We start from the raw sequence: 16,405 nt of genomic DNA on the forward strand, positions 1-16,405 counted from the left end.
CATAGGTGATGGAGCATTTACAGGGAATGCCCTTACTTCTAAAAGGACAAAAAATCAATATGGAAGAACTATAGCATTTTGTAATTGATTGGGAAATTTTTGACCAATCCCAACCAATATGAGAATCTTTAGAATGGTTAAAGCTAAACTGTGATATTGCTATCAAGATGTAACTGTGTGATTCTGTGATGTCCCTTTCTAGCTAGAGACATCACTTTAGTTGGTGATTAGCCTATCAGAGACCCTCGTAGGCTAATAAGATTGGATAGAGGGTCACCTTGTTGTGGGGATCCTCCAAGGACCAGAGCAGAGTACTCTTTTGGGTTGCCAGAGTTTGTTTATGATGAGTTTTCCTTTGAGTTTGGCTTGGTCAGGCTATTTTTAGCAGTTTTGGAGTTATAAAGATAGACGCTTGCTATTTTTAGAAAAGGGGTATGGTCATATGCAGTTCTATCATGTTAGCTCCCAGTCCAAACGACATTCAAAAATGTTGAGTAATAATGGAAATATTAATGTTTATTTAGTTAAAATAAACATTATTGGTTTTAAGCCTATATTGTTAAGTTATAATATATAACTTAAGTGAGGGTCATGATATCATAAAAGGGGCCGTCGTTTCAATTGGGTCCAAGCTTATGGAAAAATTAAAAGGAATTTTTTAAGTTTTAATGTAATAATATTTTTTTATGTTATTATTATATCTTTTATCCCACATTGAGCGTGGAGACTCATTCTGGAGTTGAGGAGTCCTTATAAACAAACCTTGTCTTCCTTCAAGAGCAGGTTATGAGAATTGCTTAAAAACTTTGCTTTGTGAAATTTCTTGAAGTTGTGGCAACAAGGGTTTCTACAAGTTTGAGAAGAATTCAGACTGTGGAGAACGTAGTATCTTCAGAGTTGATGCAATTTGAGAGTGTGAAATATCACTTGAATTTTGCCTGTGAGTTGACTTCATTCTGGAGTCAATATTGTGTTTCAGTAGGAAAAAAGTGGATGAATTTGTTTACAGGTCGGAAGGGGTTATAACAGCAGCTATAGTGCTGTGAACAGTACAGTGCTACAGTGAATTAAAAATCAGAGATTTAATATTGCGGTTTTTGATAGGCGCTGCCCAAGGAGGAAGCAACCAGCAGCGTGGTTGCATATTGGAGACAAAAATTAGGTTTTTTTTCAACTATTAATGATGATGTTTTTAATGTATTTTTTCAGCAATAAGTATTGTACATACATTAGGAGCCATCCGAATAAATGAATTTGATTAGCATTATAACCAGATTTGAGTTATAATTTTAGGTAAGATTTGTTTTCAATATTTGTATTTTTTTTTTCATCAACTCAAAAACTCAAAAACAGCTTAAAACATTAAAAAACAAACAAAAAACAATCATTACACCCAGGGAAACAAACAGTGATCAGCGTAGAGCTTATTTGGGGTTCTTACAGATTCTTGAGTCAAACTCATTGACCCATGTTTCATGAGTAGTGATTCAACATGAATCCATCTCTCATGAGAATAAATGGAACACTTCGCACTCTTTAGAATGGGTAGAGTTAAACTGTTTGAAGTCCACCCAAAACTGGTACTCTTTCAACTGCTGTGCTAATATGAGATGGGTTCGAAGGCATAGTTGAGGTTAATTCAATATATAACATTCATATCAATGGAATTATTCAATCTATCTACTGAAAAATAGTCCTAATCTCCCATCCAATCCAATTGATAGTCATCCACCAAAATTTAGATACCTTATATCTTGTCTTGTCACTTTGTGTCGTGACATTGAACCCCAACAAGGAGGGTGTATGTCACTTTTTTGGTTATTCCATTTATACCTCAATTGTTTCTTTACTGCACATTACCTAGTTTACTGAAGCTTAGATTGAAAACCTTCTATTAATCTCCTTGCCGTATTATTAGCCGATAGGCTATTATAGGTGGGCATTTCAGCCCAAACCTGTCCGTTCGTATGCAAACCAGATACCATCAGTTGTTTTTCAAGTTGAGAACTGCTCAATGAGCAATCAATGTGAATCTCAGATCAATCTTGAAGACCGACCATATTTATTTTGAAATTTTAGATCCTATATTGTTATATTTCTCCACAGATCTTTTAATGATCTGCGAGATCTGTATGTTGATTTCATGTTTCCAACCACTTGCACCTTCCATATGTAACCTCTGTGAATGGCTTAAACAGTATTGGTGAACGACATATCCGTTTTCTAGATTAGCTGGAATCTTGAATCCATCAAACTTTTCAGTATTTACAAGTAACCAATCTATAAGCTTCCCACCTCTATCTGCAAACCCAACCGGGGTAGCTCAGCTATTTTATTTACACAAGCTCTCTGCTCATTAACATTTTTAAGACCGTTGGAATGGATAGCATGAATGACCGGTAGATTTCTGCAAGCACAATGCTAATGAAGGGACCAACACAGAATACCCACTGCACAAAAAAACCCAAAGTATAATCAGCCGATGCTTAAGCTAATATAACAGAAATGAACAACCCTGATAATTACATGCTAAACTGATCTAATAGAAATTAAGGTAGATGCTGATGTAGTCATCCAAGGCATGGTCCTCTTTTTCTCCATCCCTCGTAATTTTATTGTTTCAAAGAACGTTGACATCTTTATTAATTTAGTCCTATTCCAATAACATTGGCTTCCTCAATAATTGTTTATCGAAATCTTCATTAAATTAATCCTATTCCAATAGCATTGGCTTCCTCAATAATTGTTAATCGAAATTGAGAAACCATGATATACTAAAAAGAAACAATCAGAAATCTTCATCAAAACTAAAACAAACACAAATTTTTTTATCTAACTGATGCAAATCCCACTTGAAAATCACGATGACAGCTAATTTCTTCCAAATACACTCCTAAAGCTGCCAATTTCAGAAGCATTTCTAACCACATTTTTTCAAAAAATGCTTCAGAAAAACAATTATTGGGCCAAAATTTTCACCGAATGAAACAGTGAGTGGTTTTTAAAAGCTCTTCCACGTTAGATCTTGATCAGAACCACTCACTAAGCGACAAAATCTGAAGATCTTCACCAGGCATCTGAAGATTGTAATTTGTGAAAAATTTTGGAGACAAAAAACTAGCAGATGTAATGCAGAGTCAATCTTATAGGACAAGAATAATCTTCTTTGTATCTCCATTCCCCAAGATCTTAAAACATATGAGTTCTTGAATTTAGGTAAGCTCTAAGAGTGTTGGTCATTTTCTGAATGATATAATACCTATATAACTTACCCTTAGAAGTGACATCTTCTCAAATGTGTGGGAAGCCTTTTCAATACTTGGCAACTATGTAGGGGAGAGGATTCAATAGTTGAGCACCTTAACTTCTAAAAATTCTATGTAGAAATTTCAAATTACTCTTTTTTTTCCAATAGCTTACTTGGCAAGTCTCTTGCATATAGCTAAGGTTTTAAAGCCACACCATCAAATATGGTACCACATCAACATGCTTTTTGCCAAGGTGTCCAATAACAACCCAAAAAAAAGTGAGACCAATCATAGTGCATTAGAGACCCCCATACTTGTGCAGTTGATGTGGCATCACACTATTGGTTATTTCTTTGAGATAAGGGACACATTTCATTCAATTATGGGCAGTCATAATTACCAATAACAACTTTGAAGTCACAACTATTGGTACAATCTTGTCAAAAATGTTGGATATTAAATCAGCAAGCGTGGGTGTTAACAACTCCTATCACAACCATTGGAACGTGCTCAGGTATTGGGTCCTCTCCCCTAGATGTTTGTTGAAGTTGATAAATATTATTTTTAATGTTTTCTTCGAAGACATATAGTTGGTATGAATTTTTTTTGTCCTTTTAAATTGAGTGTAGTTTGTATTTGTAGTTATGTAGTTGACATTTTACAATTATAACGATTAATGAATGGAGCTTTATTCATGTGTATTTATCTCTCTATGTGCGCATACATAATTGTATCTTCACAATATTTATATTTGTGTGGTCGTTTTTGTATTGTGTTATTAGGGTGTGTTACGGTAAGTTTGCCATCACAAGTTGGTTCCATCTCTCTACTTTTTGGTTATTGAGTACTGTGGGATTGCATTTGTTCAAGGCTGTTGTAAGTGATCCTTGTTCATTTGATTCTTTCTCCATGTATGCATTAGATATGAAGAAGAATTTTCTTTATTCATCCCTTTTTCATGGATCCTAAATAGTTTGTGAACGTGAGTGCTCTCCAACAGATTTCTAAAATCAAGTAGAGAGTTAAAATCATTTCATTCAAGTCTAGTTGTAACATTTCAAATGGTGTAGCAACATTATTTTTCCAATCTAAAAATAAATTTTAAGTTTAAAAAAAATTTATCCATAAAATTATTTTGAAAAGAGGGCTACCGGAATATTTGTAACTACAACATCCACAAAGTTCCTTTTCATTTTTTGTTATTTCATGCATAGCTTTCCCCAATTTCATAACTTAAATTTGAGCATAGTCAGGGTCTATGGTAGTAATGATAAAATGAGCCAAATAATAGAGTTTCCTTACACAGGCTGTAAAAACATTATCTTAATCTTGGTCACCATCGATATATTTAGATTTTCTTAAAAATCATTCCTAGATATAATGAGCGGTTGTTAATCTTACTTCATCTATCCTGCCATCATTATATTTTTCCATGAATGAGAGGCTTTTTCATGCTTTATGATTTATAGAGATTCATAGATCAACACACTTAAAATTGTTCGATAGGTACCGTAGTGTGCGCGATCAAATCCAGTTCCCCTTTACATTAAATTTGATAAAATGAATATCAAAGATGGGAAAACTAACCCCAACCATTACAATGACAATTGTAACGTTGAAAGTTAGAGGCCTCATTGCCCCTAACAAAAGTAATGTAAGTGAATCCTTTAGAAATGTGGAAATATTGAATTATATGTAAAAGGTTGATAAATTTTAGTTTAGTTTAATTGTTAACTTGTTATTTATAGTTATTAGTCTATGATATTCCTAGCCAGCCCCCTCCATCTCATCCTCCCCCGCACCCATTGTCACCTCTTCTCCTTCTCCCACATTAGTGAGGCAGTTAGAGTTATGAACAATAGGTAAACTCCAGATGATGAAGGATTTCAACCTGAATTCTTCAAGTTTGGGTATCTCTGTCCTAGGTCCCTTTCTTATAGTGCTCTTTAATCGAGTGGTTTCTGTTGGCTTCCTTGACTCGTGGTCATGACATATTATCTATTCGATCCATAAATCTAGGCCATCCTTTGACCCTAGAAACTACAAGACCATCATGATCGGGCATACCTTTGCCAAACTTTATGCGACTGTGCTAAAATGATATCCTGTCTAGTGAGCTTGATTAGCAACATTGTTGGGCTAGAGGTTACGCTGGGTTTTGTTCATATTTTTAGACCATTGATCACATTTTGACCATATGGGCCATCATTGAGGAGGCTCACCACTGCTTGACAAAAGTTTATTGCTGTTTTGTTGACTTCCGTAAAGCTTTCAACTCTATTCCTTAGGCGACTCTCTTTTAATGTCTTAGGGACATCAGGATCTCAGAGATCCTTCTTACAGTTATTATGAGGTTATACGAGCGCGTTGTGGGCATATTTAGGACTCCATAGGGCTTCTATGATCCTATTCAGAGCACTATCGGGGTGAAACAGGGTTGTCCTCTCTCCCCCACTCTCTTTGGCATCTACATCAACGAGTTTGAGGCTTTTCTCCGTGACTGTTCGCTCCCTGGTGTTAGGAATAAGGTGTCTTAACCTTGGATAATTCCTGTTCTTATTATTTGTTTTGTAAATGTATTTTTTGCAAATAATGTAATTAAGTGAGATTGTAAATGTCTAGTTGGCATGTTAATGTTCACTCCACTTGCATGTGTTGGCATCTTGAATTGTGTGTAAGGAGATCATGACTACAACGGTTATGACAGATTCCTATAATGCGTAAGAGCTATCTTTGGAATATTTGATGATGGGTGAAGATGGGAAGACATGTAGCAATTGATTATTGAGTATTGTACACTTGAGTCTCCATCTAGCGCGCAGGCTTCGGGGCATTGCCTTGATTATTTTTTGGATTCCTACTTTTCTGGAGAATGGTAAACCCTAATATAGTTGTTCTTTGGAAGTTGATCTAAAAATGGAAAGTGCATTATATGAGCTTTTTAGGGTTGTAGATAGGAGAGCAGAAAAAGTGTCTTGTTGGTTGCTACTGAATAAGTTTTCCATGTCTTGAAAAAACTTGCATTGCAAGTGTGTTGTAACCTTTGTGTTGAAGATATACATTATGTAGGTTTTGGAGGGGTGGGGTTGTTTTACCAAAATTTTTCCCCCCACCGGCATATCTTTGTGTTTATGTATTTTTTTTCTCTATCTGTTTTTTGTATTCATGGTTGACTGCAATATTATTGTTTACATAATATCGAATTTGAAATTGTAAGGATTTAAAGGAATTTGCACAATACTCTCCTTAAAGTATTAGTGTAGGAAACTATTTCTACACCTGAGTTTTCTTACAAGTGGTATCAGAGCTTGATCAACTTTTGATCCTAGTTGTTGGGTAGGGTTTTTTGAGCTAATCTCAAGTTGAGTGGGAGTTTTGTGCAGAGCATTCTGAATCTTATTTGCAGATTGAGAAGGCGAGTTCATCATATGAAAAAATAGAGGTGGAGAAATTTAATGGCTATAATTTTGAGTTGTGGAAACTCAAGATGGAAGACTTGCTTGAAGATTGTGATCTATGGGAGGTGACTTCATTTGATGTGAGACCCACAACAATATCTCAAGTAGAAATTGAGATCTCAAGGATCAGAAAGCTAAGGGCCTCATTAGACTCTATATAGCTGATTCAATTCTCCTGAATGTTCTTGATGAGAAGACCGCAAGCAGTTTGTGGACATGGCTTGGGTCTGTGTATAAGGCCAAATCTTTGGTGAACAAGTTGTTCCTAAGGAAGAAGCTATATTCTCTAAGAATAGAGGAGGGAGGATCTATTATAGATAATCTAAATGCTTTTAATTTACTGATTGCACAATTAACATCATCTGGTGTTAAGATAGAGGAGGAGGATCGATGTATGACCCTGTTATGTTCCTTTCCATATTCATGGGACCATCTTGTGATAGCTCTTGGAAGTACTTTAGTCATTTTTTAGAATGGATGATGTGGTGTCTTTGCTGTTATCTGAGGAGACATGAAGAAAGTCTTCAGATTTAGCTAAGGAAGCTCTTGCTGTTTGTAGTAGATCCAACAACAGAGGGAAGCAAAATGACAAGAAGTCTAGAAAGGGTAGATCCAAATCTCGTGGAAAATCAAAGACTCCTGGAAAGTCCAAGGAAAAATACTAGAATTGTGATAAGACTGGGCACTTCTGTAAAGATTGTAAAGAGCCAAAGAAGAAGAAGAAGGCCTCAGATTCAGATTCAGAAAAATCTCAAGAAGATGGCAATGTTTTCATTGTAGCCTTAGCAGTGCATGCATTTGATGATGTGTGGTTGATAGACTCGGGTGCTTCTTTCCACATGACCTCTCATCGAAGCTAGTTCTCAAAGTGTGAAGTTTTCGATGGTGGAAAGGTGTACTTGGGTGATGATTCTCACCAAAAGATAGTTGGACGAGGACAGGTCACTATCAGATTCCCTGATGGATGAGTAAAGGGGATCAATGGGGTAATGCACATCCCTAGTTTGGCACGAAACCTATTATCTGTAAGTATGCTGAATGATGTAGGTGTGCAAGTTTTTTTTTTTCTAAAGATAGATGTAAGATGATGAGAGGAGCTATGATGCTCGCTAAGGGTACTAGGAGAGGTACTTTGTTTTAGCTTGATGTATGCATTTCTTAGTGCGATAGTTCTTTTGTTTAAAAAAAGAGAGCAACTATCACTTCATCTCCACCATCTAAATGAGTAGTAAAGAAGATTGTGGTTATTGGTTCCAATGGTGGTGCAACATGTGTACTCAAGGGTGCAAACACATTGGAAGGCAAACTTCATGTAGAAAAGACAATGTTGTGGCATATGAGATTTGGCCACATTGGTGAGAAGGGTCTTCAAACCCTGAAAAACAAGACCCTCGTTGAGGGGTTAAATGATTTTAATCTCGAGTTTGACTTCCACGAACATTGTGCTTATGGTAAACAAAATCGTGTTCAATTTTACTCTAGTGCTCACAAATCTTCTGATGTTTTGGATCTTATTCATTCTGATGTATTTGGTCCTTTTAAAGTTCCTTCAATCTCCAAGTCTGTAGTTTGTATCTTTAATAGATGATTACAATAGAAGGACATGGATTTATTTCTTGAAAAGTAAGACATAAGTCTTTAGTCGGTTTAAGGACTTTAAAGCCCTTGTAGAGAATCAAACTAGTAAGAAGATTAAGTATGTGAGAACTGACAATTGTGGTGAATTTTGCTCAGCAGAGTTCGAATAGTTCTGTAAAGAATGAGGTATCGAGAGGCATATGACAACTCCTTATACCCCACAACAAAATGGAGTTGCAAAAAGAATGAGCAGGACACTGATGGAGAAGGCTAGAAGTATACTTAGTGGGGCTGGTCTTGAACAAAAGTTTTGGGTTGAAGTTGTGGCCACTGCTTGCTATTTGGTTAATAGATCTGCTACATCATCTCTTGTTGGTAAGACACCCATGGAGGTGTGGTTTGGTAAGAAGCCTTCAATTAGACATCTTCATGTTTTTGGTTATGAAGCTTATGCACATATTTCAAAGGAGAAAAGATCTAAGTTAGAAAACAAAGGTGTTAAGTATATTTTCATTGGATATGGTGTTGGTATGAAAGGATACAAGCTTTGGGATCCTGTGACTAGTAAGGTGTTATATAACAGAAATGTTATTTTTAGAGAGCTAACATCTTCTCCTATTGTGCTACAACTAGATGAAAAATAAAAGAAGGAAGATATTGTTTAGTTGCCTCCTACCCCTGAGAAGACTAAACAGAAAGATCATGTTGGGTCTAATGATGAGGAGAGCTCTAGTAACTCTGATAGTTCAGAAGAAGAGGAAGAACAACCTCAACCTCAACCCTTGAGGAGATCCATGAGAGTAAGGAAGTAGCCAAAAAGGTTTGGTTATTCTATGTTAGATTCCAGTTGTGCCTTTGCTTTGATTACTAACACTGATGAGCCTAGATTTGTGAAATAGGCTTTGGATATGGAAGATGCAGGTTCCTGGATTGAGGCCATGGATGATGAGATGGCTTCATTGGATAAAAACAAAACTTGGGACATTGTACCTTTTCCCAAAGGACGGAAACTTGTTGGTAGCAAATGGGTGTTCAAGAAGAAATTTTGTGCAGATGGCAGTGTTGAAAGGTACAAAGCTAGATTGGTTGCGAAGGGGTATTCACAGGTAGAGAGAATAGATTATAGTGTAATTTTCTCTCCTGTTGCAAAGTTGACATCCATTAGATTTCTATTATCTCTTTTTGCATCATATGATTTAGAGATAAAACAGATGGATGTGAAGACACCTTTCCTTCATGGTGATTTGGAGGAAGATATTTTTATGTCACAGCCTGAGCACTGCATTGTTAAAGGTAAAGAATCTTTGGTTTCTAGATTAAAGAAGTCTCTGTATGATTTGAAACAATCTCTTAGGATGTGGTACCTTAAGTTTGATGCCTTTGTGTTGTCAATTGGATTGATAAGATCAAAATTAGATCATTGTGTTTATTTCAAAGTTGAAAATGATCACGTTCTTATTGTTACATTATATGTTGATGATATGTTGCTATTTGGGAAGGGTAAGGGTATGATTATTAATTTTAAATCTCAATTGTCAACACGGTTTGAGATGAAAGATCTTGGGGCAGCAAGTTACATCTTGTGTATGGAAATCAATCGAGATAGGTCTAACATAAAACTTTGGTTAAGTCAGAGTAAGTATGTGAAGTCTGTGTTGGACAGGTTTAGCATGGCAGATTGTAGACCATTGTGTGTTCCTATTTCTACGGGACCAAAGTTATCTGTAGATGATTGTCCAAAATATCCTAGTGAGGTGGAGGACATGAGTAGAGTACCTTATGCTAGTGTAGTTGGCAGTCTTATGTATGCTATGGTCTATACTAGACCAAACATTGCCCAAGTACTGGGAATTCTAAGCTGGTTTATGGCTAATCCTGGACGGGTACATTGGGATGCAGTTAAGTGAGTATTTATATATTTGAGGGGTACATTAGATTACTCCATTTTTTATCATGGTAACTCTTTTGGAGCTCCACATTTAGTTTGTAGTTGTGGGTTTGTGGATTCAGATTGGGCAGGTGATATTGACAGCAGGTGATCCATCGGTGCTTATGTGTTCATTATGTTTGGTGGTGCCATCAGCTGGATGAGTAAGCGACAACCTGTGGTTGCTTTGTCCACTACAGAAGTTGAGTACATGGTTGCTATTCATGCTTGTAAGGAATCCATTTGGCTTAGGAGATTGTGTTATGATATTGGTGTTGATGTAGGACAAATTACTATTTGTTGCGATAGTCAAAGTGCTATTCGCTTTACAAAGAATCCAACTTTCCATGCCAAAACAAAGCACATTGATGTGCAATTTCACTTTGTGAGAGATATGGTGGAAGATGGAAAGGTAAATTTGGAGAAGATAGATACTATAAAGAATGTTGTAGATGCATTGAAGAAACCAATAGGCACTGAGAAATTCACATGGTGTTTGAAGTCTATGGGCCTCTTGGCCTATAGCATTTAGTTCCTGTTATGTTCTTGTTGCTCTTACAAGGTGTTCGACAAGTGGGAGAATGTTAGAAATAAGGCATCTCAACCTTGGATAATTCCTATTCTTATTATTTGTTTTGTAAATGTAATTTTCGCAAATAATGTAATTAAGTGTGAGTATACATGTCTAGTTGGCATGTTGATGTTCACTCCACTTGCATGTGTCAGCATCTTGAATTGTTTGTAAGGAGATCATGACTGAAACAGTTATGACAGATTCCTATGACACGTAAGAGCTATCTTTGGAATATTTGATGATGGGTGAAGATAGGAAGACATGTGGCAATTGATCATCGAGTACTATACACTCGAATCTCCATCTAGCGCATGAGGTTCGGGGCATTGCCTTGATTTTTTTTTGGATTCTTACTTTTACGGAGAATGGTAAAACCTTAATACAATTGTTCTTTTGAAGTTGCCCTAAAAATGGAAAGTGCATTATATAAGCTTTTTAGGGTTGTAGATAGGAAAGTAGAAAAAGTGTATTGTTGGTTGCTACTGAATAAGTCTTCCATGTCCTGAAAGAACTTGCACTGCAAGTGTGTCGTAACCTGTGTTGAAGATATACATTGTGTAGGTTTTGGAGGGGTGGGGTTGTTTTACCGAAAAGTTTTTCTCCACTGGCATATCTTGGTGTTTATGTATTTTCTTTCTCTATCTATTTTTTGTATTCATGGTTGACTGCAATATTATTGTTTACATAATATTGAATCCAAAATTGTAAGGATTTAAAGGAATTTGCACAATACTCTCCTTAAGGGATTAGTGTATGAAACTATTTCCGCATTGAGTTTCCTTACACTTGGAGATGGTTGTTATTTACATCAGATATTGATTTCTATTCTCCTATTTGCTGATAATGTGATTCTCCTAGCATCTTCTCCTGATGGTCTTCAGTGGCTCCTTGATGGCTTGGCCTTTTTCTGCAACTCACGTGAGCTAGTTGTAAATTTGGGCATGACTCAGGTTATGGTCTTCAATTGTTTAAGGACATCCCATCTCCTTTTTTACTTCTAGGGTACCGAGATCGAGATTGCATCTTCATATACTTACTTGGGGGTTAAGTTTTCTGGACCTCGATTCAGCCTTAGACCAACCATGCAGCCCAAAGTCAATAAGGGGCTCAACTCCCTTGCTATTCTTGAGTGATAGTGCTTTCGACACCACTTCCAAGACACCACGACTAAGATGTCTCTTCTTGACTCCTTGGTCAAGCTGATTGTCCTTTATGGTTCTATTGTTTGGGCCCCCTCTCTCTTGGAGTTTGACTGGGCCTTTGTTGAAAGAGTCCAAACTCTTTTCATTCAACGCATTATCATATGTCACTAGTTCACACCACACAACATTGTTTTGGTTGAGTTTGGTGCTCATCCTTTCAGATTGGGGACCATGTTTGATTTAGTTTGGCTACTTCACTAGTTCTAGAGCTTCGCTGATTCCTCTGACGATTGTCACAGATATCTCTACTTGGCTTATTGTTCCTCTATGGAGGTGGCGAGTTCAGACTTTAGTCACAGGTCTCGTTGTTGGTACACCCAGGTCTCTGCTCTCTTGGGCTCGATTGGTATTAGTTTGGATCGTCTTTCCCCCTTTCAATTTTCTCTAGATGCTCCAGCTCATCTTCTTCCACCTCAGTGGGGGTTGAATGAGCATGTTAAACTTGACATCTATAGACAATATGTTATCACGACCTAGAGGAATCCCCCAGGTGTGCTCCGTTCGCGCATGGCTTTCTATGTTGAGCATCATCTTGAGATGTACGACAAGATCATATTACACCCCTGGTACCTCACCCATCATTGGAATCATGCTCTTTGCATCTCTTTGGGATCTTTTAGGGTGGGTTCTCACTGGCTATGTATTTAGACTAATCACTAGATTGTTTGGGAGGATAGGATCTGTCGGCTTTGTCACATCGGGGAGGTTGAGACTGAGTCTCACTTTATTTTTTGTTGTCCTATTTACTATGAGGTCCGAGAGAGATTCTATTGTATGTTTAGAGAGTGTCAGTCTCTTCCCTCATTCTTTAGATATATTGATTAGCATTGTCTTGCACTCTATCTTCAAGAGACCATGCGACTTTGTGAGTACACTATACAACTCTAGCTTTGCTCAACATTGTAATGACCCTTTCCAATAGGCCACTTAAAAAACCCTAAATTTAATACATTGTTGAAAGTATATTGCTAAATAAAAGAAATAATAGTGCCAATGTATTCATTCAATGAAAACCAAATGTTTTTACAAATGATATGGCAATTTTCAGTACCAAAACATTATGACATGGCATATTACAGAGAAACCCTAACTGGCTGTATACAATTGAGAACTTGTTGCAACTATAGATTGAAATGAAGAACCTGGATTGATCAAATGGTGGAAACTGAATGCTGAAGATGATATGATGAAAGTGCAATTCCAACTGAAACTCCAAACCAACAATTAAGCACAAGTGAAAGGACTGAATATCCTTCCCACACCTGCAATAATTCAAGTGATCTTTCACACCCTCAAAATTGCGTACCAATTGAGAGTTTTCATTCTCAATGGCCAATTGTGACTACTTGCAGAAACCCTAGGCTCCACAATGCACATAAGAAAAAGTCAATAATAAATCTCGATGATAGGCAATGAGCCCTCGATGCCTATTTATTCTTTTTTTCTCGATAGGTCAGCCTCCTTTTTAATTTTTTTCTCTGCTTCTTCCAACAACCTCTAGAAGATTTTTTTATTTAATGACTTTATAAAATATATCACTTTATTAAGTTAATAATTAACTCCTCCAAAAATAGGGACATTACAGGTCCACCCCTCCTAAAATTGCTTGGCCTCAAAGCAATCTTAATGTTGGATGTTGCAAAATCACTTCTCCCTCCCAAGTAGCATCTTCAACAGGTAAAATTTTCCACTTAACTAGATACTCTCTGATTACTCTCCTGTGAAGCTGCTTCTCTCTACTATCCAGAATGGATTCTGGCACTAAAATTAGTTTCCCATCATCATCCAAGGGAGTTAATACTGCAGAAGGCATCACATTCTGACCCAACACCTTTTTGAGGTGTGATACATGAAACATATTGTGCAGTCTACTATTTGTGGGAAGCTCCAACTCAGAAGCCACCTCACCCACTCACCTGATGATCCTGAATGGTCCATAATAACGTGGCTTGAGTTTCTCTGCACCACTCTTCTTGAGAGTGGACTGCTTATATGGCTGCAACATGAGGTAAAGTATATCATTTACCTCGAAACTACGCTCAATCCTCTTCTTGTCTGCATACTGCTTTTGTTAGTCCTGAGCTCTAGCAATGTTGTCTCTGAGAGTAGCAACTATATCCTTACTTTCCTATAATAGTTCACCTGCACGGGGTACTCGACTGCCTCCCAACAAAAAATCTAAGAAACTAGGTGCCTCGTAACCATAAAGTGCCATGAAGGGTGTCATTTGTATAGTCATATGATATGTAGTATTGTAACAATACTCACAGAGATATATCCATCTGACCCAAGCTCGCTATTGATCTGCCACATAATTCCTCAAATACCCTTCCACCCATTTGTTTACAATCTTCGTTTGATCATCGGTCTGTGGGTGATAACTAGTGCTAGGTGTAAGCTCAGTGCCACACAACCAAAATATCTCCTGCCAAAAGTGACTCATGAAGCGGCTATCCCTATCACTCACAATGCTCTGAGGCAAACCATGTAATCTAAAAACCTCCTTGAAGAGGACCTTTGCCACCTGAGTTGCTGAGTATGTAGTAGCGATAGGGAAGAAGTGAGCATATTTTGTTAGCCTATCCACCACCACATAAATACAATCGCGCCCTTGGGCCTTGGGCAAGCCCGTGATAAAATCCATAGAGATGCACTCCCACTTCCTGTTAGGAATAGGAAGTGGCTGTAGGAGCCTTGCTGGATAAGTGTGCTCTTGTTTATTCTGCTGGAAAACATGACACTCACACACATATTGCAAAAAATTAGCCTTAAGTCCCTTCCAAGTGAACCGTTCCCGTACTAACCTGTAAGTCTTGAAATACCCAGGATGGCCTGCTGTAGGTGAATTATGGAATGCTCTCAAAATCAAATGCTTCACTTTCGATCCTAGGACTAAGTAAATCTTGTTCTTATAATGATCAAATCATCTATGAGAGTGTATTTGGTGTCGATTGTTGTTCCCTCCACTATAGCAGAGGCCTACGTGTCTTTGGCATATTTTGCTACAATCAAGTATCGCCAATCCTCTGATATCTGAATCATAGAAGTGAGGTGTGGCCTATGGGATAAAGCATCTACAACAATATGTTGTGTCCCCTTAACATATGTGATATCAAAATCATATGCCTATAACTTACTCACCCACTTCTGCTGACGATCATTTAGGTCCCGCTGTCCCAAAAAGTGCCTCAAACTATTATGATCAATTTTAATACAAAATTTTCTGCCCACAAGATACTATCTGAGTTTGGCCAACATCTCCTTATCATATATACTAAATGATCTCTTAGCCCCTTTGAGTTTCCTACTCTCATAAGCTATAGGATGCTTGTCCTGCATGAGTACAACACCAACTCCCTCTCCAGAAGCATCACATTGAAGCTCAAATGGCTTCGTGAAATCAGGCAATGCTAATACTGGGCATGTAGTCATTATTTCCTTGAACTGCATAAAACACTCCTGTGCCTCCCAAGTCCACACAAATGCCCCTTTCTTCAGCAAATCTGTCATGGGTGCTACATGTCGTGAGTAGCCATTGACAAACCTGCGATAGAATCCACATAGACCAAGGAACCCCCTTAACTATGTAAAGTTCTCTGGTGGTGGCTAATCAACAATAGCTCAAATCTTTTCAGGATCCATTCACACTCCTTCTGCACTAATGATGTGTCCAAGATACAATAGTTCTATCATCCCCAAATCACATTTGGACTCCTTGGCATACAAGGACTCCCTCTATAAAATGCTCAATACTGTCTCCAAGTGCTCTAAATGTTCCTGCCATGTCTTGCTATAGATCAAAATATCATTGAAGAATACTAGCACAAATTTCCTCAACTGATGGTGGAAGACCTTGTTCATAGTGGATTGAAAAGTGGCTGGTGCATTAGTCAAACCAAAAGGCATGACTACAAACTCAAAATTCCCGTAATGACATCTGAAAGCAGTTTTTTCAATATCCTGCTCTCGAACTCTAATCTGGTGATAGCCTGATCTCAAATCAATTTTTGTGAAATAAAAAGCCCCATGCAATTCATCTATCAGCTCATCGATGCATGGGATGGGATACTTGTTCTTTATAGTTCTCTTATTCAACACCCTATAATCAATACACATTCGTAGAGTTCCATCCTTCTTTTTTACCAAAACAACAGAAGATGCAAAAGGTGACTTACTTGGTCTGATGTGTCCCATTTCTAGCAACTCCTTGATGGTCCTCTCGATCTCATCTTTGAGTCATTTTGGGTGTCGGTATGGTGTAATCATGACAGGCTTAATACCTCTGTCTGGTGGCCTGCCTGGTGGATTCTCACTGAATACCTTCTCATACTTGATTCTCAATTTCTAAATATCTAGATGATATTTAGTCTTATGTTGCTCCTCCTGGGTAGGCATCAAGGCACATATTGCCACCCACT

The sequence above is a fragment of the Cupressus sempervirens genome, chromosome 6, assembly GCF_028749045.1.
Source record: "Cupressus sempervirens isolate cs-2001-9-10 chromosome 6, ASM2874904v1, whole genome shotgun sequence".
NCBI classification, from domain to species: Eukaryota; Viridiplantae; Streptophyta; class Pinopsida; order Cupressales; family Cupressaceae; genus Cupressus; species Cupressus sempervirens.